Below are 25024 nucleotides of genomic sequence, written 5' to 3'. Positions count from 1 at the left end.
GTCCACACTGATGCCCTGGGGTTGAAGTGTTCTGAGGCGGAAGATGAGGCGTTCTTCCTCCAGGCGTCTGGTGGTGAGGGAGCGGCGGTGAAGGAGGCCCAGGACCTCCATGTCCTCAGCAGAGTGGGAGGGGGAGTTGAAATGTTGGGCCACGGGGCGGTTTGGCTGATTGGTGCGGGTGTCTTGGAGATGACCTGTCAATGTGCTTAATACTATACTGCCTCTTTGAGTTTCAACATTTCTTTGCAAAATACAATTATGGCAGTTTAGTTATTGATTGGTTTTGTGAATTAAAGGGTCAGAAGGGAGATCCACCCAAATAAGGCTTTAATGAGGCAATTCCATTGCACATAAATCAATTTTATACCAACTAATTTGAATTGAGGGAACACTTTATTTAGAAGCAAGGAAACAAGGTTTAATCTTATTAGCCCCTGCCTTTTCTTTTAAAGAAAAGTCTCCCCTTTTAGTTCCTTCCTTGTTCAAAGTTGCTTAAACTGTCTGATTCCTTGGTGCCCACAGCTCTCTGCTATCTCAAACAATCCATTCTAAATTGTCACTCATAGCAGGTCAGTAATACTCAGGTCCGAAATGATAGAATCTTATCCTTGCCTCACACAGACATCCTGGATGTGGAAAGAAAATCTGGACGCCTAAAATAAATGTTGGAAAATGTTGGGAAGATTCAGCAGGTCAGGCACAGCTAAAATTAAGCTCTTTGGGTCACTATGTGCAGATTTGAGTTCATGTTTTCACTTATTTTGCCAATGTATAGGGAGCTGCGACATTTGTTTCTGAGTGGATTTGTCAGAAGAGAGGTGAAGTGGGTGTGAGTAAGAAGAATTCTCTTCATTTCCTTATCCAGAGATAACTGAACATACTTAACCTAAACTATCAGATTGCAATCTTGTGCTTCTTTGTCCAGGCTGTGTACTTGCTACTCATTTTGGATGAGTATGTGGACATTAATCTCTGAGACAGTAGCTCAGGCCAGTTTGTCAGCACTGAAAATGTTAGAGAAGTGAAAATCCTGCATTTGACCAGGTCAAATGACAGTGCAATCAGCAATGTTAACTGTTTCCCTGTCCACAGATGCTGCCAGACCAGCTGAGTATTTCCAGTAATCTCTGTTTTTATTCCCAAGCTGTGAATGTGGGTTCTCTGTTGATCAGGAGAAAGCGAGGACTGCAGATGCTGGAGATCAGAGTCAAAAACTCCTACATTCCTGATGAAGGGCTAATACCCGAAACTTTGATTCTCCTGCTCCTTGGATGCTGCTTGACCTGCTGTGCCTTTCCAGCACCGTACATCTCCTCAGATTAAGAGAGGGACTCTGAGTTTTCTCCTTCCTAAACCTGAGATGCTGAGGTCAATCATAACGCTTCAATTGCCATCCCAGGAACTTCTTTGTTTGTATGCATCTGCTTTACAATGACAGTGCACATACAAATGGAATCAACTGAATGTAACGATTTGTCCTTTTATAATTGACAAGGAAACTGCTGTTATCAACTTGATGGATAGTGCTGTGCTGAAGTGGGTTGATAAAGTTGCTTGGAGTTCTAAAATTAAGCTCTTTGGGTCACTGTGTGCAGATTTGAGTTCATGTTTTCACTTATTTTGCCAATGTATAGGGAGCTGCGACATTTGTTTCTGAGTGGATTTGTCAGAAGAGAGAAGAAGTGGGTGTGAGTAAGAAGAATTCTCTTCATTTCCTTATCCAGAGATAACTGAACATACTTAACCTAAACTATCAGATTGCAATCTTGTGCTTCTTTGTCCAGGCTGTGTACTTGCTACTCATTTTGGATGAGTATGTGGACATTAATCTCTGAGACAGTAGCTCAGGCCAGTTTTCAGAGGGAATTTGAAAAGAGGAGTGAGCTATTCAGTCTGTGGCAGTATTCTCTCCATATTGCTTGATGCATTTATCTAACAGAAGTTCACCTGTCTCAATCTTCAGAACTCAATTTTTTTCTGCACCAACAACCTCCTAGACACATATAAACACAGAAAATAGAAGCGGGAGTGGGCCATTCAGCCCATCGAACCTGCTGTGTCATTCAACATGATCACAGCTGATCATTCAAAAGGGAATCAGCATTATGTCTAGTTTGCTTTTCCCAGCTGCACAAGCCTCCAAACTTCATGTTGGGGCAGTGACTTCTGGATCTGAAAGTCAATGGCATGATTGGCAAGCCAACATGAATTGCCATGCATGGAACCTTGAAGGGGCAGCACACATGCGCAACTGCTTAGGGGGAACATTACTCCCTTTAGGGGGAAAAATAATGTTCCTGCTTTCTTCCTATGCCCTTTAATCTCTTTAACCTTCAAGACCGTGCCTCACACTTTCTTGAAAACATTCATCTTTTTTGCCTTCAACAATTTTGTGGAGCAAATAATCCTGTGCTGATAGAGGATTCCAAATTTCATTTATGGAAAGTAATTGAGAAACTTTTATTTGAACCCAAGAATCTGAATGAAACAGGGAAAGACCTTATTGGGTACCCTTTATTTCAATAGTGATCTCATGCAGCAGGCCATTTTCCATTCTGTCTAAGGTGAGTATGTCCAGTTCCATGGAAATCAGGAGGATTCACTTCCATTTTCCATTGCAATTCAGAGATCTCCATTGAAATATAATAGGGAATATCCACGGGCGTTTGGTCGGTTCTTTGTAAGATGTCTGCCTGACTTTATTAACTTTATTAGTCAGTCTCAGAGGCAACGGGTGCTTCCTCTCCAAATTCTTGCTCTATTAAATCGATTTTGGCATTTAAGCAAATATCACTGAAATGTCAGCTGTTTGAGTGGCATTATTCTCTGATGATATCCCCTGTCCAAGTAGATGGAACAATTATCAATATTTGTGGAAGAGATATCTTTGTGGATGAGGCAGGGAATTCATTAAAACAGCAAACGCTGCAGTATAGACATTTAGCTGAAAGGTGAGCCTGACTGAGTTTTGCATGCTGACTGTATCCTGAAGGGGGCACTGAGAGGTTTCTTCAAATAAGAAGCAAACTACAGATAGGAAAAAGACCATTTTCAAACTTCCATCGTTAAGACAACAATCAAAGAGTTTAGGAAGCTCAGAAGTGTGAAGGGGATAATTCCAAAATGTGGACTATTGAAATTTAATCACATTTAAAGTGAAATCTGGTGCTAAAATTAGATATAGACCATACAAATCCATGCCCTTTGTTTTCTCAGATCAACCTTGGCTCTTGTTTAACTTTTTTTGTTGGTCTGTGGTGACATTTACTGTGAGAGGGGGTGGTTAGCAGATGGAAGCCGACTTGTTCCCTTGAGAGATGATGGTGCTGTTCAGTTCGTGTTATGCAGTTGTTTCAACTTTATGTCACTCTGCAATTTGCTGTTGCTCTAGTACTGCCAATTCTGGATATAACAAGGGCTTTGATCACAATGTCTCTCACCTTCAAAACCCTGCTACCACCTTCCCTTGTTAATTGGAAAGCAACCAGACCTATGTTTATTCAATTGGAACATCTTTTTTTATCTGCTCAAACAAACAATTTGGCATTTCTGATAAGCAGCAGATGCTGGATAACTGGTATGTCAGGCAGCCTCAGTGGAGAGAGAAGTGGGCTTTAACATTTTGGGTTGATTACTGTTCACAAGAGCTATTTGACAGTGAAGGACAGTTCCACAACAGAAGCATGGAAATGTAGCAAATCGGTGTAGGAGTAGGCCATTCGGCCCTTTTGAGCCTGCACCACCATTCAATATGAACATGGCTGATCATGTAATCTCAGTACCCCACCCCTGCTTTCTCTCCACACCCCTCGGTCCTTTTAGCTGGAAGGGTCACGTCCAACTCCCTCTTGATTATAACTAAAGGACTGGCCTCAACAGTTTTCTGTGAAAGAACATTCCACAAATTCACAAATCTCTGAATGAAGAAATTCTTCCTCATCTCAGTCCTGAATGGCTTACCCTTTATTCTTATAATTAGCAACATCAACAATTGACTGAAGTCAATGTCAGAGAGTCATACAGCTGTCCAGCATGGAAACAGATCCTTTGGTCCAACTCATCCATGCCAACCAGATATCCTAAATTGATCCCATTTGTCAGCATTTGACTCATGTCCCTCTAAACTCTCTAAACCCTTCCTATTCATGAACCCATCCAAATGCCTTTTAAATATTGTAATTGTACCAGCCTCCACCACTTCCTCTGGCAGCTCATTTCATACACACACCACCTTCTGAAGAAAGAAATTGCCCCCGAGATCGCTTTTAAATGTTTCTCCTGTCACCTTAAACCTATCCCCTCTAGCTTTGGACTCCCCCACCCTGGGAAAAAGACTTCTCTATTTACCCTATCCACACCCTTCATGATTTTAGAGTCATAGAGATGTACAGCATGGAAACAGACCCTTCGGTCCAACCCGTCCACGCCGACCAGACATCCCAACCCAATCTAGTCCCACCTGCCAGCACCCGGCCCATATCCCTCCAAACCCTTCCTAGTCATATAAGCATCCAAATGCCTCTTAAATGTTGCAATTGCAATTTTATAAACTTCTACAAGGTCATGCCTCAGCCTCTGACCATCCAGTGAAATTTTGTTTGGAGATCTTTATTACATGCTAATACCTTTCTCCTGGAATGAACCCAGTGGCCGAAGAAAATGGGGTTAGGATTAAGGCAAATTAACAAGAAACTGCATCCTCAGCCTGCTCAGGTAGTCTGAGAGTTTAAGTGAAATCTTGGCACGGACTACAAGTGGTGACCATTTGCATTACAACTCTAATCCTGCTGGCTCAGCAGGTGTGTGAGAAGCAAGCTTGAGGTGTTTTTTGCTTTTTTGCTCTGGAGGCAAAGATGCTATATCTTTTATCTTCCAGCACTGTCATTGAATTAGGGCATGCAGCGTACAAGGTGAATGCTGCATAATTCAATCTCAGGCCTGTAGTACGAAACATTGACTTCTCCACCTCCTGATGCTGCCAGCCTCCTGTTTGTTTACTGTAGTAGATGGCAGTCTCTGCCAGTGTAGACCAACACTGTCTTAGCCAGAGAAGAAAACATCAATACTTTTTAAAGCCATAGGAAGAGGCAGACATTGTGCCAATCCAAACGGACTGGACCAGGATTCATTCTGATTTTTCTCCACCATCGAGGATCTTCACAATTTTCACTGATTAGCAGCATTCTTCCAGGGTGAATGTAAAGTGGCAGCAAGCCATCAACTCTCCAGATTGTCCTGGAGACACTGCCAGTGAAAAATTAATTGTACTGCTTCAAGCAACCTTTATGAAAAATCAGATAGCATTTTTAAAAAAAACTTGTTAATTCATTACTTATATGGGAAGGTAAGTGGGGTGTGGGAGTTGCTGTTCTATTAACAATTAAACTATCTCAGCGAGCGAAGAGAATCTGATTGGTTCCAGCTGGATTAGGCTGATGGTTTGTACCAAGGTTTAATGCAGCATACAGGAGGATATCCCAAGAAAAGCACCAGCCAGTACTTAAAATTGAGGCATCAACCTGGTGAAGCTATAGCACAGCATTACTGGCCAGCAGAACAAACATGCAAAAGACACACAACCAACACATCAGAACCAAGCTCTGCAATTCGGGTACATGCCATCAGGAATAGGGATGGACAAGGAAACAACTCGCTGCAGGAGGAGGCTTCACTACTAATTCCAATGATGGGGAAGCCCAGCACATTAGCACAAAATACAGGACTAAACATATTTGCAAACCTCTTCAGCAAATTTGATAATTCATTAAATGGATGAAGGCACTGAATACTATCATAATCCAACAAAAGTATCAAAGATGCATTGGCTGTACCCCTAGCCAAGCTGTGATAGTACTGCTATAACACTGATACCTACCCCACAACATGGAAAATTGTCCAACTATGTCCTGTATACAAAAAGCAGGACAAATCCAACAAGCCAATTATCACCCCATTGGTCTACTTTCAATCATCAGTAAATTGATGGACGGTGTCATTAAGTCAGTGCTTTTAAGCTTCACCTACTCAGCAATAAGCTGCTCATTGATGCCGAGTCAGGATTTGGAGATGCTGGTGTTGGGCTGGGGTGTACAAAGTTAAAAATCAGGTTGTTGTCCATAACCACCCAATGAAGGAGTGGTGCTCCAAAAGCTAGTGCTTACAATTAAACCTATTAAACTATAACCTGGTGTCATGTGATTTTTAACAATGATGCCTAGTTTGGATTCTGTCAGAGCCACTAAGTTTCTGAACTCATTACAGTTTTGTTCCAAACATGGACAAGACAGCTGAATTCTAAGAGGTGAGGTGAAAGTCACTGCACTTGACATCAAGTGAATATTTGATAGACTGAGCCATCAAGGATCCTTTAACAAAGCTGAAATTAATGGGAATTAGGAGGAAGGTTAGAGTGGTACAAAGGGGGATGATTGTGGTTGTTGGAGTTAGGCCCAACAATTCTCAGCTGTTTCAGTTATTAACTTCCCTCTATCCTGAGGTCAGAAGTGGGGATGTTCACTGTTAATTGCACAGTCTTCAGCTCAGAAACTGAAGTAATTTCTTGTGGACAACATTTTTGTCTTGGACTGATAAGTAATGTTCATGCTACACAGGTGTTGGGCAGTGCCATCTCCAAGAAGAGAATCTAACCATCTCTCCCTGATATTCAGTAAACTGAAATCCTCCCACTAAGCACTGACCAGAAACTGAACTAACCATATAAATACTGTGGTTATAATAGCAGGCCAGAAGCTGGGAATTCTTTGGCAAGTAACTCGTCTGACTCTCCAAAACCTATCCACCATCTACAAGGCAGTGTCAGGGGTGTGATGGAATATTTTTCCATTTGACTGGATGGATGTAACTCTAACAACACTTAGAAGGTTTAAAACAATCCAAAACTAGAGCTACCTGCTTGATTGTCACACCATCTCACAACTTTACGTTTACTCTTTCCACCACCATTGTACAACAGCAGTGTGTATGATTTGCAAGATGCATTGCAGCCACTCACCAAGGCTCCTTCAACTTTATTCTCTTGTACCACATGTTGGGACATTATGTTGAAGTTGTACAAGATGTTGGTGAGTCCACTTTTGGAGTACTGTGTGCAGTTTTGGTTGCCCTGCTCCAGGAAGGATATTATTAAAATGGAGAGGATTCAGAAAAGATTTGCCAGGATGTTGCCAGCAATGGAGGGTTTGAGTTAAGGAGAGGCTGGAAGGGCTGGGACTTTTTCCCCTGGAACGTAGGAGTTTGAGGGGTGATCTTTTGGGGGTTTATAAAATCATGGGTATAGATAAGATGAACAGAAAAGGTTTTTTTTCTCCAGGGTGGGGAGTTCAAAACTAGAGGACATATTTTTAAGGTGAGAAAAGAAAGATTTAAAAGGAACCCCAGGGGAAGTTTTTTTCACACAGAATGCTTCATGTGTGGAACGATCTGCCAGAGGAAGTGATAGATGTAGGTATAGTTGCGACATTGAAAAGACGTAGGTACATGAACGGGAAAGGTTTAGAGGGATAAGGGCCAAATGCTGGCAAGTGGGACTAGTTTAGTTTGAGAAACTTGGTCAGCATAGACGAGTTGGACCGAAGGGTCTGTTTTCTAGCCAGCAAGGTCCACATTCTGAAAGAACGCATTTTTTTTAAAAGGTCAGGTATGTTGCTTGGTGAATGGCAGAAACTTGAGGGCAGGATGGTTGTGTATCATTTGAGGAGTCTTCCTGGGTTACATCTAACCAGAGTTAGCAATCCTAGGTGCCAGAATGTCTGCAGAGCTTTGACCTTCGTGGCCTGTACCTTTAGAATAGACAGGTGGGCAAAAAAAACTCAATTCTCTCTTTCCTACTAGTATTAAGCCCACAGCCATGGGAAGATTGTCAGGCCATTAATGGTTAATTGGCAAGAAGCCTGACATGTGCAATCCTTTGGAGATTAAATATTATCAAGCTTTTACTGACAAAAGCTATATTTAGAATCAAGCAAAATGCCTCTTCAACAGCATAAGACCATGTTTCGGTCTGAGCTGCTATCATCTTTCATTGGGAAGCAAAACAAATCCCATATCAGTGAGACAAGTGTGAAAGAAATAGCTTCTTTATTTTTGTATCTGTTGTTCAATAACTGGTTCAAAGTCCACGGAGGCATTTTGTAACGTAAGACGTGAACCTTCCGCTGCTGTGAAATTAGCAATTCTGCAAGTTCCACAATCTTGATTGTGGGTCTCCCTCACGGTAATCAGGCTCCTTTTCCTGGAACGATGAAGGAAACCTGGCTGCTAGTGAATGATTTGTCCTTTTGTTCTCCTGAAGCCGCTGGCTCATGCTGGGGTATGAATTCACTGATTTCCACTGTCTGTCAATTCCACATTCAAGGAGGTATTCTTCAAGGGAACACGAGTGTCATTAAGCTGTTCGACTGTATGAAGCTTCGCAACCAAATCTGAGCAGACTCTCTTCATCCACCCTCAACATCCTGTAGTTGCACTTTCCAACAGAAGTCACTTGATAGCAATCAGGAACAGATTTAGGGATAAAAACAATTTGCCTGAGTATTCCCAAACTGGCTATGGATGCTTCTTTTGAAGTACTTATCTGTCTGTCTCTTGGAAGAGTCAGTGACTGGATTAGATGATGTTTGAATGTGTCTTTTGTGGGTTGGTTCTAATTCAGAATTTAGGAGCTGCCTCGGGATGAGGGTGTGTGTTGTTGGCTGCATCAGGAAATATGAGTTTGTACTGGACAGACAGAGTTCTAGATAATGTCTCTCTCACACCAAAATGCTAAAACTAATTTGGAATATTCCCACTGCAGCATTGCTGAAACCAATTAACTGAAAAGCAAATTAGAAAATTTTCTGATTTGTGGGATGGAAAAAGCAAATAAATTTGAGATGAAAACGTCTGAGATTCAAGCTGTGATTTCATGGCCAGGAATTCAATGCACTGGCAGAGTGCTCCTATAACTAAGTGGTATATCTGCAGCTAAATACTTGCTTAGACCATCTGCTCTGACTAGGACCGGTTTCTGTTCAATCTTCAATCAATGTACAACAACAACTCTCAGAACACTCATCAATGTAATAAAATTCCGCAGAATGTTTCCCAAGAGCAAGCTAAAACAAAATATGACACTGAACCACACAAAGGGGCATTAAAGCCTGGTCAAAGAGGAGGTTTTCAAGAAGTGACTAAGAAGACAGAAAGCGAAGCGATGATCTGTCGGAATGGAATTCCAGAGCTTGGGGCCTAGGCTATCAATGGTGAAGCAAGTTTTAAAAATTCTTTCACTGAATGAGGAAAGTGCTGGCTAAGCCAGAATTTATTGCCCGTCCTTGAGAAGGTAGTCACCTTCTGGAACATCTGCAGTCCGTGTGACGTAATACTACTGTTCAGGAAAAGATTTCAGGATTCTGATCTAGTGACAATGAAGGACCAGAGATGTAGTTCCAATTCAGGATAGCTTGTGACTTGGAGGGAACTTGCAGATATTAATGTTTTCATATGTCTGCTGTCTCTATCCTTTTTTTAATAGTAAAAGATTGCTCGAGAGCATAATTAGAAGGTATTTTAATGGATTGTGGGTTTTAGAAGGTTGGAGAGGGAGGAGGTCATGGAAGGATTTAGAAACAAAGGTGGAAATTTTAGAATCAAAATGTTGTCTGCCTGGGATACAATGTAGGTCATTATTGTGGTATCCTTCCTTCTCTCCATAAGCTCGACAAATGTGTTATGTAACTGGAGGCTTTTCTGGGAACAATATATATAAATCTTGCTTAAGGAATGTCTTGAAGCTTCAGACCAATCAGTTGACTCTCGAAGAACGATGGCTATCGATTATATGGAAAAATATCATAAGCAATTGCCAACAACTTTGTGAAAAGAATTCCCAAATACTCAGAGTTGGAGGATCAAGTATCATGAAATTTAACGAAATATATAAAAAAGATTCAGGTTGGTAACTGCAGGTGATTTTGACTAACCCAAATATTTATTTGGACAGTGTTTTCTGTGCAAAATAGGAAAAGATAAATGTTCTTCAATATTATCCAAGAGAAGTTTACTGCCAGTATGTAGACAGGCCAACAAGTGAGGTTCTGGCTCTAATATTTAGAAATTAACCTGGGCAAGTGGAAAGTGTATAAGGAGCAGAGTGTTTTGGTGATAGTGATCATAACTGGGCGGTGGCTCACTGGTTAGCACTGCTGCCTCACAGTGCCAGAGACCCGGATTCAATTCCTGCCTCTGGCAACTGTCTGTGTGGAGTTTGCACATTCTCCCTGTGTCTGCTTGGGTTTCCTCCAGGTGCTCTGGTTTCCTCCCACAGTCCAAAGATGTGCAGGTTAGGTGAGTTGGCCATGCCAAATTGCCTCTAGTGTTAGGTGCATTAGTCAGGGGTAAATGTAGTGGAATAGGTCTGGGTGGGTTGCTCTTCGGACAGTCGGTGTGGACTTGATGGTTCCACACTCTAGGGAATCTAATCATAACTCAGTTAGATTTAGGTTAGCTATGGAAAAGTTTAAAGGTGGACCTGGAATAAAGGTTCTGACCTGAGGAAAGGCAAATTTTACCACAATAAGGTACAATTTGACCTATGGGGACTGGAAGAAGCTACTTTCAGATGAGACTGTCAGAGCGATGTGAGGTAGTCAAAGAGCAAGTAATGGGTGTACAAGGCAAACACATTCCCATAAAGACAGAGTGGAACCAAAACTGGAGAATCCTGCATGCCAAGGGACATAAAACTTAGGATTGAGGAAAGAAAGAGAAGCTTATGACAGATACTAAGGGCTCCGTGTAGAGAGTTCAGTGAAGTATATAAAAACATAGGGAGGAACTTGAAAATAAAGTTGGGAAAGTTGACAGAGTGCATAAGAAAGCACTGGTGGGTCCAACAAAGGAAATCTTAAAATGGACTTTTAAATATATAAGGAGCAAGAGAATAATTAGGGGAAGGATAGGGCCCATAAGGGACCACAGAAATATTATGGGTATACATCTGGAAAATATGCACACAATCCTCAATGGCTTCTTCACTATGGAAAAGAACCATGCAGGAATAGACATAATGGTGGGACTCTGTGTAATATAAGAAGAAATTAACGTGAAGAGGAGGGACAATTAGGTTTTGCAGCCATGAAAGCCACAGACCCAAACAATACATATCCTAAGTTGTTGAGGGAGGCAAAGGAAGAGATATCAGGAGTCCGAGTAGTACTTTAATCCTCTCTGGCCTCGTGCAATGCCAGGGGATGGCTAACATCTTCCCGTTTATTTAAAGGAAAGGGGGCAAGGGATAGATCATAAAACTACAGGCATCTCAGTTGAAACTTGATGGTCGAGATGTTTTCAGAAATCATTTTGAGGGGCAGAATCTTTATGCACTTGTCTAGACATGGATTAATCAGGGATAGTCGGAATGAATTTGCTAGGGGAGGTCATGCTTGACAATTTGATCCAATTTCTTTGAGGAGAGAGCCAGGAGGGTCACGAAGGATAATGAAGTTCCTTATGGTAGAGTGGTCACATAAGTATGGGGTCCAAGACAAAATGAAACAGTGGATTCAAAATTGGCTGGCAGGCTGGAAACTGGGGCTGATAAGTGATTGGAGACTGCTTCCAGTGAGGTTCTGCAGAGCTTGGTGCTGGGACCCTTGCTGTTTATGAAGCACATGAATGATTTAGACTTAAATGTGGGGGGCGGATCTGGTGAAGAGGTTGTGGTTGGCACTACAATTGGTTGAATGGTAATTAAGGAGGAGAATAGCTATTAACCTACAAGACTATATCAATGGACTGGTCAGGTGGGCAGAGCAGTGACAAATTAAATTCAATCTGGAAAAATGGACTTGTGAAGAGCTAGCAAGGCAAGGATTATATTGAGAATCGTCAGACCCTGTAAAATACTGAACATCAGAGGGATCCTTGAAAGTATCAGGGCTGGTAGATAATGTGATTAAGGAGACAGTCATACAGCACAGAAACAGACCTTTTTGGTCCAACCAGTCCATGATGAATTTAATCCCAAACTAAACTGGTCTCACTTGCCTGCTACTGGCCCATATCCCTCCAAACCTTTCCTATTCATGTCTCCATCTAATTTTTAAATTTTAAATTGTGTAATTCTATCCGCATCCACCACTTCCTCAGGAAGTTCATTCCATGCCCGAACCACACTCTTTAAAAAAAAATTATCCCTCATGCCTTTTTTAAATCTCTCTCTTTTCACCTTAAAATGTGCCCCCTAGTCTTGAAAATCCCCACCTCGGGGAAAAGACAACTCCCATCAACTCTATCTGTACCCCTCATTATTTTATAAACTTCTATCAGGTCACCTCTCAATCTCCTACACTCCAGTGAAAGAAGTCCCAGCCTATACAGCCTTTCTTTATAACTCAAACCTTCCATACCCAGCAACATCCTGGTAAGTCTCTTCTGAACCCTCTCCAGTTGGATAGTATCCTTTCTATAACTGGGCAACCAGAACTGGACAGAGTATTCCAGTTCAATGTTCTGCACAACTTCAACATAATGTCCTAACTCCAATACTCAAATGAAGGCAAGTGTGCCAAATACCTTTTTTAACCAACTGTCCATATGTGGTGCAAACTTCAAAGAATTGTGTACCTTTAGATACCTCTGTACTACGACACTGCCCAGGCCCTAACACTAATTGTGTATGTCGTACCGTTGTATGTTGTACCAAAATGCAATACCTTACATTTATCCAGATAGATTATCAGGGGCATGGGGTGGATGAAAAGGCACTTTATCCATGAGGAGAGGGGTCAATAACCAGGGGGACATAGATGGAAAGTCAGTGGTAGAAGACGTAAAAGGAAGGTTTTGAAGAAACATCTCTCAACTATAAAGCAATGGGGGTGTCTAGAACCCATTGCTCTGAAAGAGCAATTAAGTCAGAAACTAATGTAGCATTTAAGCAGCTACTCATTGCATTGCCTTAGCATCCAGGGCTATGGGCCAAGAACTGGAAAATAGGAATAGTTTTGTCAGAAACAGAGACAGAAAATGCTAAAGAAACTCAACAAATCAGGCATCATCTGTGGAGAGAGGAACAAAGTTAACTTTTTGAATCTGGTATGATGATTCTTCAGTTCTGAAGAAGCATTGTATAGGTCTCAAAGTTAATTCAGTTTCTCTGTCCACAACACTGTTTAGTTTCTTCTGCTACTGTGTTTCAGATTTCTAGCATCCCCGGTATATCGCCTTCATTTTAAGTTAGTCTGGTCTTTAACTGGCCTGGGCACCATGGGCTGAGTACTGTGAATATCCATTGGATGAATAACCAGTTAATCTGTTTTTGCGAGTGTCAGTTGAGGGCATGTTAGGGAATTTGGGAGAATTTTTTGTGATTTTTTTTTCAGTTTTATCATCATTAATGTTCATCTGGAACATTGGAAGATGGACTGGGTAGCGAATTGTGAAGATTGCTTGAGATCCAGGCCATATATAAACCATATTACCACTGGGACTGCTATTTCATTTATCAGCTATGTTAGTTTCAGCAGTAAACATTAACATCCATCCAACTTACCATCAAACTTACTTTGTCCATTCTCCCTTCTAGAATTTGTCTCCTTGTAAAAGACTGACTACTCAAATGAAGCTATTGGTAAATGGATTATTATAAGTGGCTTCTGTTTGATTTAAATCCATAAAGTCTTTGAGGAGGTCATACACCCCATTGAATCCATACTTGCCCTCTGTAGAGTAATAGTTTTTTTTTCCCCCACAATACCCCTGTGGCACAGCAAATGTATTTCATTCAAATACCTCCCTCAATTTGAAAAACATTTACACCACAGAAACTTGAAAGAAGTTTCTTCAAAGTAATTTTAGATGTTGCAAAATAAATTCATACCAGGTTTTCCTTTCTAATCTGTCGCAATGATTCCATAATTCAGAACAGGCAGTAATGTAAGAAATGTTTTGAAGATGATCAGTGGAACCGATTCACAATCCATGCGTCAAATAGTTCTTTAACTTTCTCTCTGTCACAAACTTTCCTGACTTATTTTTCTACTGAAAAATCTGATTCTTGGCAACCTCTCATTCTTCCAGATATAGTCCTCCCCTTCTCTGCATCCATATTTTGTTTCAAATATGTCAGCGTATCAAATGCACTATCGATAGCCACACGTGAGCTACCAGAAGCCTGGAGGTTGGCTAACGTGGTTCCACTATTTAAGAAAGGTGGTAAGGAAAAGCCAGGGAAATATAGATTGGTGACCCTGACATCAGTGGTGGTTAAGTAGTTGGACAGGTTTAAATGCATTTGAAAAGGCAAGGATTGATTGAGATAAACATGGTGTTGTGAGTGGAAAATCGTGTCTCACTAACTTGATTGAGTCTTTGGAAAAAGTAACAAACAGGATTGATGAGGGCAGAGTGGTGGATGTGATCTATATGGACTTCAGTAAGGCATTCGACAAGGTTTCTCATGGAAGATTGGTTAGCAAGGTTAGATCACGGAATTCAGGGAGAACTAGCTATTTGGATAAACAACTGGCTCGAAGGTAAAAGACAGGATGGTGTTGGAGGCTTGTTTTTCAGACTGGAAGCTTATGACTAGTGGTGTGCTACAAGGATCAATGGTGAGTTCATTATTTTTTGTCATTTATGTAAATGATTTGGGTGAGAATGTATGAGGTACAATCAGTACATTTGCAGATGATACCAAAATTGAAGGTGTAGTGGACAGCGAAGAAGGTTACCTCAGTACAATGGGATCTTGATCAAGTTGGCCGATGGAGTTTAATTTAGATAAATGTGAGGTACTGCATTTTGGAAAGGCAAATGAGGGCAGGGCTTATACACTCATGGTAAGGTTCTAGGGAGTGTAGCTCAACAAAGAGACCTTGGAGTGCAGGTTCATAGTTACTTGAAAGTGGAGTTGCAGGTTGATAGGATAGTGAAGAAGGCATTTCGTATGTTTGCCTTTATTGGTCAGTGCATTGAGTATAGAGTTGGGAGGTCATGTTGTGGCTGTACAAGACATTGGTCAGGCCACTGTTGGAATAATGTGTGCAATTGTGGTCTCCCTGCTATTGGAAGGATGTTGTGAAGCCGAAAAGGATTGAGAAAAGATTTACATGGACACTGCCAGAGTTGGAGAGACTTTCCCTGGGGTAGGGGAGTCTGAAACTAGAGGGCATAAATTGAAAGTGAGAGAGGAAAGATTTGAAAGTTGTCCCTTCGGTCCCTTTTTTCTTGCAGAGGCAGCTATGGAATGAACAGCCAGAGGCGGCGGTGGAGGCTGGTACAATTGCAGCAGTTAAAAGGCATCTGGATGGGTAAATGAATGTGTGAGTGGGATTTAGAGGGAAATGGGCCAAGTGCTGGAAAATGGGATGAGATTAATTTAGGATACCCGGTTGGCATGGACAAGTTGGACTGAATGATCTGCATCTGTGCTGTACGTCTCAATGACGATGACTTATAAATGGTCTTCTAATTTATTCTACCTCAAGGATGCCAAAAGTGTTGAACTCCTATGCTCATGGAGACTTTTCTTCCCCATAACATCTTGGATGCTTTCAAAATAAAAATTTGCCATTATCACCTCAAGACTTGATTTACTTTGTCTTTTTTTTAAAACAGTGTTGGTGAGGCTTTGCATATTTGGGACTCTCTCCAATGATTGAAAATAAAACTATGTCTAAATTCTATTTATTTGAGCTTGAATAAAGGGTCTATTAATCTTTCCAACTGAGGCTCACTATTTCCTTGTGGAATAATACCAAAAAGAGACAAAGTCAGACCTGAGGTTTTTGACTTTCTGCTGGTTAACAGCTTTCAGTGGCAGTTTAGCCATGTTTGCCAGGTTGCGTGTGCAATACAGACAAAAAAAAGCCTGTTCACTGAAAGTGCTGCCAAGATGTGAGCAATAGAAGGTTGAACTTTGGCCTAAATAATAATTTATCACTCTTCACCTTCTCTTGAGCTCCTAATTTTTTTTTGTCAAAGTTGCTCTCCCCCCTCAACAACAGAAGCAGGGAGGAAAAACAAGGTTAATGAAAGCAATTCAATCACTAGACGAAAAGCAGGTAAGGTATTTAAATTGTTATCTGCTTAAAATGGCGTTACTGATCTTCATTATGCTGGTCTGGTTGCTTCTGTCATAACAAATGCATTCCTGATCTGTGACTAAGGATTATTTCTGCATCATTGGTGTTTGTTTCAACGTAACAGTGCAGAAGCTAACAGCAAACAAAACAGATTGAAAGTTGGAGATGAAGGCTTCTCTGGACGTACTGGTAGTCTAAAGGATGGTTGCTTGCCTAAACTGAGGTATAAATACTCTGAGAAACTGCCACTTTTAACCTCAAATAAATAAATGGAATCAAAAAACTTGGGATTTGCTTCTGGAGAATTTAAGGAGTACAGTGAGGTAGCAGATGAGTATGGTTGACACCTATCCATTTGGGGCCAAGGTTAGAGTGGTGCTGGAAAAGCACAGTATGCCAGGCAGCATCCGAGGAGCAGGAAAATCGACGCTTCGGTCAAAAGCCCTTCATCAGAAAGTGAAGGGCTTTTGCCCGAAACATTGATTTTCCTGCTCCTTGGATGCTGCCAGACCTGCAGTGCTTTTCCACTCTAATCTTGACTGTAATCTCCAGCATCTGCAGTACCCACTTCCACCTATCCATTTGGGCCAAATGTTGCAAAAGATGCCCTTAGTTGAAATTGAGTGGAGAGTTCAACATTTTTATGACCAGCCTTTCTCCCTCTACATAGTCACCAAAAACAAGTAATTTTGTCACTCACTCACGCTGCTGTATATGGGATTGTGCTATGCACAAATTGTTTCTTGTGCAATTATAGTGACTACACTGATAAATGCTAATGCATTCTCGCCTTCCGGGTAAGTGCTATTAAACCTGTTAGATTACATCCCATGTTATTATTTGTTCAGAACAAATTCAGGTTGTGTTGCAGAACATCTAGGAGAAGACAGTTTTAGCGTACTTTAGCTGTGGTTGACTGAAGCTCTTTATCTTAACAAGAAGAGAGATGGAAGACTATTTTCCACATGAAAGGAATTAAAAAGTTCAATCACTACAGCTTAAAAACTGGCAATATAGAGAAACACTTCGACATTATCATGTTTGAACAGACTGTGAAATTCCAAAGCCACTAAACTAAATGGGTTTTGTAAAATTTGCTCCCTCATGTTTTATTTAGGTTTATGCACACAAGAAAGACTTCCTTTTGAAGTGATTTTCATTTAAATGATGAGATGTTTTATTTCCCAGTATCATCTCGTAGGGTTGCCGTATATTTTGACCAGATACATTTAGTCCTTCCACGGGATAGGGAAGCTGCTGACAAGGCCAGTATTTATTGGTCATCCTTTAATGCCCTTAAACTGAATGGCTTGCTAATCTTTTTCAGAGGACAGTTGAGAACTAATCCTATCGCTCTGGGTCTGGAGTTATATATAGGCCAGTGCAGGTATGAATGGCAGATTTTCTTGCTAACAGGACATTGTTTTAATTCTGGTTCACTAATGACCACCGGACGCTGGAAATCTGAAACTAAACCAGAAATTAGTTGTGAAAACAGTTCACCACATCCAAAACATAATCTCTGCCGTTTCTCCACAGATGCCACCAAACCTGCTGAGTTTCTCCAGCAGTTTCTGTTAGTGTTGGTAAACCAGATGTATTTTTACAGGAATAGATGATGATGTCGTGGTTTTCAGTACTGAGGCTCGCTTAATACTCAAGATTTATTAATTGCATTTAAATCCCACCAGCTCAGATACTACAGGTTGCTCAGAGTTTTTCTACAAAACTGGAGCCAAGATACTGCTACATATATTAATCTCTACATTTACCCAGATGCTTCAGCTTTTTGAAACATTTTCACGAGACAGCTTTTTTATTTTACATGAGTGGAACTTCACATCTTGAGCTTTGGAAGAACAAAATGGACAAGCCATGTTTGGTTGACTGGTTGGCGACACATATTGATGCTGACATTAGAGCCACAGAAATGGATCATCTTCCAGTAGCATGTCCCAAGAACTCAATTACATGGATAGGTCAGAAGAGCGAGCAGCTATTTTGCCATGAAAACCATCAGTTATTGCTGATCCAGATAAAGTAAGCAGGTTGTACTCAAGAATGGATAGTCTGGTTGCTTTAGTATTTTCCCTCCTAACCTAGGAATGCTAGAGCCAGTAATGTTATCTACTTTGTTATATCAGTTGTGTTGGAACTCCTATCAAATCTCTCTCCCTTAGGCAGCTTCTTGAGGTCAAGGGTGGTCACATATAAGAGAAACCTGCTCGTTACACACTTAGCTTTCATTTATAGAGATACATTTTGCATATCAAGCACTTCAAACTGACAATATGAGCATAATTGCAAGTCTCCAATTAATACCCAGCATCAAAATACAATTAACAGCTGCTCTGACCATCTGAGTGTTTGCTAGGACTTAGACTTGGAACACCGGCTTAGTCTGCACTATTAAACTGATTGCTACCCAGCTTCATTGCTGTTGAGCTAATCTTACCCATGTTCAGCTGTGAGGGAATAGATGGAGCCCAGTGGAGACCAGCTGTTACTTTACAGGACCTTAGGGAAGGAATCTAGGAACATGCATCATTTCATTTTTGCACATGAACTGGTATAAAACAGACAACAAGACAAAACCTGAGAAACAGGGTAAGTAGGCAATGGAGAATACAATGGGAGCAGGTATTATGGAGTTACATCAGTTGCTATATGAACAAAGAATGTTCTTGGATTGAACTCCTGTGGTGCTTATTTAAATTCCAAATTGCACATGCCAAAATTAGCTAGGTTTAGTAAGATGTAATAAATTTAGTCTAATCTTTTTCAGAGGACAGTTGAGAGCTAATATTATTGAGTCATAGAGTCAAAGAGATGTACAGCATGGAAACAGACCCTTCGGTCCAGTCCAACCCATCTATGCCAACCAGATATCCCAACCCAATCTAGTCCCACCTGCCAGCACCCGGCCCATATCCCTCCAAACCCTTCCTATTTATATACCCATCCAAATGCCTCTTAAATGTTGCAATTATACCAGCCTTCACCACATCCTCTGGCAGCTCATTCCTTACACGTACCACCCTCTGTGTGAAAAAGCTGTCCCTTGGGTCTCTTTTATATCTTTCCCCTCTCACCTGAAACCAAGATCTTTCCCCAAGATCTAGTTCTAGACTCTCTGACCCCAGGGAAAAGACTTTGTCTATTTACCCTATCCATACCCCTCATAATTTGTAAACCTCTATAAGGTCACCCCTCAGCCTCTGACGCTCCATGGAAAACAGCTCCAGCCTGTTCAGCCTCTCCCGATAGCTCAGATCCTCCAACCCTGGCAACATCCTTGTAAATCTTTTCTGAACCCTTTCAAGTTTCACAACATCTTTCCGATAGAAAGGAGACCAGGATTGCACGCAGTATTCCAATAGTGGCCTAACCACTGAACAGCTGCAAATGACATCCCACCTCCTGTAATCAATACTCTGATTAATAAAAGTAAGCATATCAAATGCTGCCTTCACTATCCTATCTACCTGCGACTCCACTATCAAGGAGCTATGAACCTATATTCCAAGGTCTCTTTGTTCAGCAACATTCCCTAGGACCTTACCATTAAGTGTATATGCCCTGCTAAGATTTGCTTTCCCAAAATGCAGCATCTCGCATTTATCTGAATTAAACTCCATCTGCCACTTCTCAGTCCATTGGCCCATCTGGTCAAGATCCTATTGTAATCTGAGGTAACCCTCTTTGCTGTCCACTACACCTCCAATTTTGGTATCATCTGCAAACTTACTTTACCTCTTATGCTCACGTCCAAATCATTTATGTAAATGATAAAAAATAGAGGACCCATCACCGATCCTTGTAGCACTCCACTGGTCACAGGTCTCCACTATGTAAAACAGCCCTCTACCACCACCCTCTGTCTTCTACCTTTGAGCCAGTTCTGTATCCAAATGGCTAGTTCTCCCTCTATTCCATGAGATCTAACCTTGCTAACCAGTCTCCCATGTGGAACCTTGTCGAACGCCTTATTGAAGTTCAGGACATCCCAAAGTACATCAGTCAAATAAGTGCTTTGGAAGCAAATTGTCAAATTACACGAGGCTTAGTCCAACAGACAAATGTGATTATGCCCAGGCAGTGAAAAATATTAAGCAGGACTCCATGGAGAACTCCTCGGCTCGTCTTTGAAATAGTCCTCTCTGAGTTTGCAATATAGGTCCAGAGTGGAATCTACAGTTGAGTCTTTGGAATGAGACTTGAACCCACCAAGTGGAAAGCAATAATGCTCCAACTGAACTACTGCTGCTATTGTACATATATTGTAGACAGTCAAGTGATTGCAAGGTAATAAACACTCCTTAAAATCCACCTATTTTGCCATGTGTAGCAAGAAAGGAAATGATAAAAAGTGTTTTATTAAGCACAAAAAAGCATTGATTTTTATGTCTTTAATCTTAACTTTTGCTAGAACATCATTTCTTTATTGTCACTGACAATAAGCAGTACAAGCATGCGATACAGTTGCAACACCCTTTCCTTTTCCTGAATGTGATGTGCCACCATATCTAGAAGAGAACATATACTTATCTGTATTCCTCAATCTGATACAGGTAACATCATACCAACACAATACATGAGTATAAGATTTAGATTATCAAGATATATCTTAGTTTAGTATTCAATAGTCCTACCATTTCTTCTGCGTTCAGCAGGAGAGTCACAAACGCGATTATGATCTTTCGCCTCCTGCTTTATTATCTGATGCATGTAAACACAATGCTGATAAATTCCAGCATCAACAACCCACAGGAATCCTGCTGCTAAACTTTGATTGCCACTTTAAGACATTCTGGATCTTTTGTAGTACTGTGACTGTGGTGTCTGTTTAAGCTGTGGCTGAAAATCAAAATCTAATGTTTTGACCAGTGTTGACAAATCTGATTTATCCTTAAGCCTGTGGCAACACCTACTGAAAAACACTCCTCTTGTATTCATGTTTGAATTGCTTCCTCATTTTCAAATTGTATAAAGTCCATGATGGTAAATGCAGACTCCTTTCCTCACCAATCTTTCTCTCCAACATTCATTCAGGGAAGGTATCAATTCCGTACTAACTCCAAGACATTCTCAGTACACCAGGATTACTCATGTAACTTTGCTAGTTCTTCTTCTGAAGAGTTTCATTCCACATTTCTCCTTTGTTTCTAGCCATGAAAAAAATTTACTTTTCAAGTACACATCCAAGTCTCTTGTGAAGGTTATTCATGAGTCTTGTCGCAAACTAACTGTTTTAAAAATATAATAAACATTCCAACAAAGATAGCTGCCATAATCATGTGATTGAACTTAATTGTGACCTTCCAGAAGCTTCTCTGAGGTCAAGTTCAGCCAGACAAACCACCTCCTCTTGTATAAAACAAAGAACTGTGTGGATGCTGAAGATCTGAAACAAAACACAGAAGTTACTGAAGAAACTCAGCAAGTCTGGCAGCATCTGTGGAGAAGAGTAGTGTTAATGCTTAGAGTTTAATGACCCTTCTTAAACATTTGGTATTCTGTATCCCTTGGATGTTTTATGTATTTTCAATCAATCTGCCCAAATACATTACAACACATCTAGAGGAAAGGGGATCTTCCAGTTGTAGGGATACTATCATTGAGTCACAAGACTCCTCCCTTGATTGCTTTATAATTCATTATGTTGCCAATTCAATAGGTTCTATCCTTTCCAGTTTGATCTCTTCTTGTAGGTTTGTAAACAAGCCTGTGTTGCAAAGTATCACACGTCTCCCCCCAAACCCCCACCCCTACTCTGTCTGAGTGTGTGAACAAAGTTAAAAATCACACAACACCAGTTTATAGTCCAACAGGTTTAATTGGAAGCACACTAGCTTTCGGAGCGACGCTTCTTCATCAGGTGACTGTGGAGGGCTGATGAAGGAGCGGTACTCCGAAAGCTAGTGTGCTTCCAATTAAACCTGTTGGACTATAACCTGGTGTTATGTGATTTTTAACTTTGTACACCCCAGTCCAACACCGGCACTTCCAAATCATGAGTGTGTGAAATAAGCCTTACTTATGGTTTAACTCTACGGCAGTGCTGCGATCTGTTCAAACCTGGAGTCCACAAACAGGGAGTGGCGAAATACACCACCACTGTTTTAGAAAGGGGAAATATTCATTCTCAATCTGTTTATGGACCAGTGATGACAACAGGGATCTCACAATGTGTCTCTAACAGTCTGCTACCACTACATTCTCAGGCAGTACATTCCTGATTGTAATGACTTGTTGCTTTTAACAAAAACATGTATTCCATCCCCACCCCCTACTCAAGTCTTTTGTCTATTATTTTCAAGTTGCATCCTCTGGTTACTGGACTGCCTGCAACTTGGATAAGAGTTTGGAAAGAGTTTTGCACCTCTGCTGTTTTGACCATGTCCTTATGCATGTGTGACCTTAGGCAGGGGATACCATTACAGCATGTGATTACTGACCAGGCGTTAATTCTTCAAGCAAATATCATTACAAGGAGCTAAAATCCTGGCTCTTGTTCTTCTCACCAGCCTTCCAAACTGTTTCCCTAGTAACACATTTAATGGAAGTCATGATTTGGAGGTGCTGGTGTTGGACAGGGGTGTACAAAGTTAAAAATCTTGCAACACCAGGTTATAGTCCAACAGTGACAACCACCTGGTGAAGGAGCAACGCTGCGAAAGCTAGTGCTTCCAAATAAGCCTGTTGGACTATAACCTAGTGCTGGGTGATTTTTAACCTTTTTAATGGAGTAAAACATCCTCAGGTACTTCTCAGCAGTATTATAAAGCAAGATATGGCACTGGACACATATGGCGGTGTTAGATCAGGTGACAAAAAGTTGGTCAAATTTGGATGACACAATGGCTCAGTGGTTAGCACTGCTGCCTCACAGCACGAGGGGTCCAGGTTCAATTCCATGCTTGGCCAACTGTGTGGAGTTTCTACATTCTCCCTGCATCTCCGTGGGTTTCCTCTGGGTGCTCCAGTTTCCTCCTACCATCCAGAAGATGTGCAGGTTGACTAGATTGGCCATGCTAAATTCCTATAGTGCCCAGGGATGTGTAGGTTATGTGGATTAGCCATAGGATGTGCAGGGAAGGTGTGGATCTGGGTGGATACTCTTACACAGATTGGTGTGCACTAGATGGGCTGAATGGCCTGCTTCCACACTGTAGGGATTCTATGATTCTAAGATGTCCGCTGACAGAGTGCCTTGAAGGAAAGCAAGATAGATTGCTTTCGGAAGCTAGGTTTGGGAATTCCAGAGATTTGTTACTTGTTATCAAGGGTGGAGTAAGTAAAATTGGGGAATAGGTCAATATAGGTTATTGAGCACATAACAGGGGTAAAAGATAACTGACTCAGTAATTAGTGTGAGTTAAGGCATAGGCAGCAGAGGTTTGGATGACTTCAGGTTTACAGAGGGTACGATGTGGGATAGAAGTTGGGAGTGCATCAGAACAGTGAGGTGCAGAGGAAGTAAAGGCATGAATGTGGGTTTCAGCAGCAGATGAGATGACACATTAGTTTACATCAATTAATTCAATGCAGACAAACATGTAGCTCAACTGAAGTCAGTATAGAGAAAGTAACCCTTTCAGTCAAACTGCTGATCCTAATCCCTCAAAATGACATGTCCGTGACCAGTTACTTTGTCACCAATATACCTGAGTAGCTTGTAAGCTTGAAGCAGGCAGCTCTTAAGTACAAGAGAGCTAGAGTAGAATTTGCAGAAGTCCAAATATATTTTGTGCACATATAACACTAACCAAGGTGAGAGCTGGAGAGGGATCAGCAAGTCAATGACATGTCGTAAATAAAGTCAGATAGTTTCAAATAAGATTTTACAAACTTGGAGGATGTAAAACTGAAGAGTTTTCACAAGGTTTGGATGGCACACTGAGTGGATAACTGGAGTTAAGACAGTTACAGTGGATATTGATCTCAAGCATAGAATATAATGTTCAGGGGTGGGTTAGCTTAGTTAACTTGATGGTCGGTTTGTGATGCAGAGTGATACCAACAGCATAAATTCAGTTCTGACACTGACTGGGTTATTATGAAGTTCCTGCTCTGTCAAGCCTAAAGGATAGGGGTCATCAGATTAAACTCACCACCAGTCATCTCTCTCCAATGAGAAAGCAACACTATGGTCTGGTAGGACTATGGTGACTTTACCTTACTAATCAGTATACTTTCCACTGGTTTAATGTTTATTTCAGCGTCTTAATAACTTGGTGGGTTAAACATGCCAAATGGTTTAATGTTAAAATCCAGGATCATTTTGGATCCACTATTTGGGCGATGCAGCATCCCTGACATTGATGACATTGAGGTTAGGATTTGTTTATTGGCTTGTTGACCCATCATCCTGAGTGGTGCACGGAAGTGATGACTTTTCTTTATTTACTTACAGGGTGTGGGCATCTCTGGCCCATTCCTAATTGCCCAGAGGGCAGTTAAAAGTTAACCACATTGCTGTGGGTCTGGAGTAACATGTAGGCCAGACTAGGTAAAGACGGCAGATTTCCTTCCCTTATGAGCATTAGTGAATCAAATGAATTTTTCCAACAATCAACAATGGTTTCATGGTCATCATCAGTCTCTTAATTCCAGATTCAAATTCTACCATCTGCCCGTGGTGGGATTTGAACCCATACTCCCAGAACATGAGCTGAGGTTTTGGATTAATAGACCATTAATAGATTAATGGCCATCACCTCCACATTCTTGAGTGAAATGTTACATTGGTTTTCAGTGCCTATGGAACTGAACCCCAGAATGTAACAACAGCTTTTAGGTGAAAGCAGCAAAAGAATTGAAAATTATTTCAGTCAATGCTTCCTTTGGTGGGGAACAGGAGAAAGTAAGCATGTAGTTTGTTCCCTGGGAATGTGCGCAGTTTTGTTTTCTATGTTGGGAGGAGAGAGAATCCATAG

General features: G+C 41.1%; 1 protein-coding gene across 4 annotated transcripts in view; it reads left to right on the top strand.

The window, feature by feature from the left end:
* sema6bb (sema domain, transmembrane domain (TM), and cytoplasmic domain, (semaphorin) 6Bb) overlaps positions 1–25024 on the top strand; it is a 559267-nt gene that overhangs the window by 8203 nt on the left and 526040 nt on the right. The gene's annotated exons all lie outside the window — the stretch shown is intronic.

Source organism: Chiloscyllium punctatum, chromosome 24, assembly GCF_047496795.1.
Source record: "Chiloscyllium punctatum isolate Juve2018m chromosome 24, sChiPun1.3, whole genome shotgun sequence".
NCBI classification, from domain to species: Eukaryota; Metazoa; Chordata; class Chondrichthyes; order Orectolobiformes; family Hemiscylliidae; genus Chiloscyllium; species Chiloscyllium punctatum.
The sequence above is the reverse complement of the archived record's forward strand: the minus strand, read 5'-3'. Positions and strand labels throughout refer to the sequence as shown.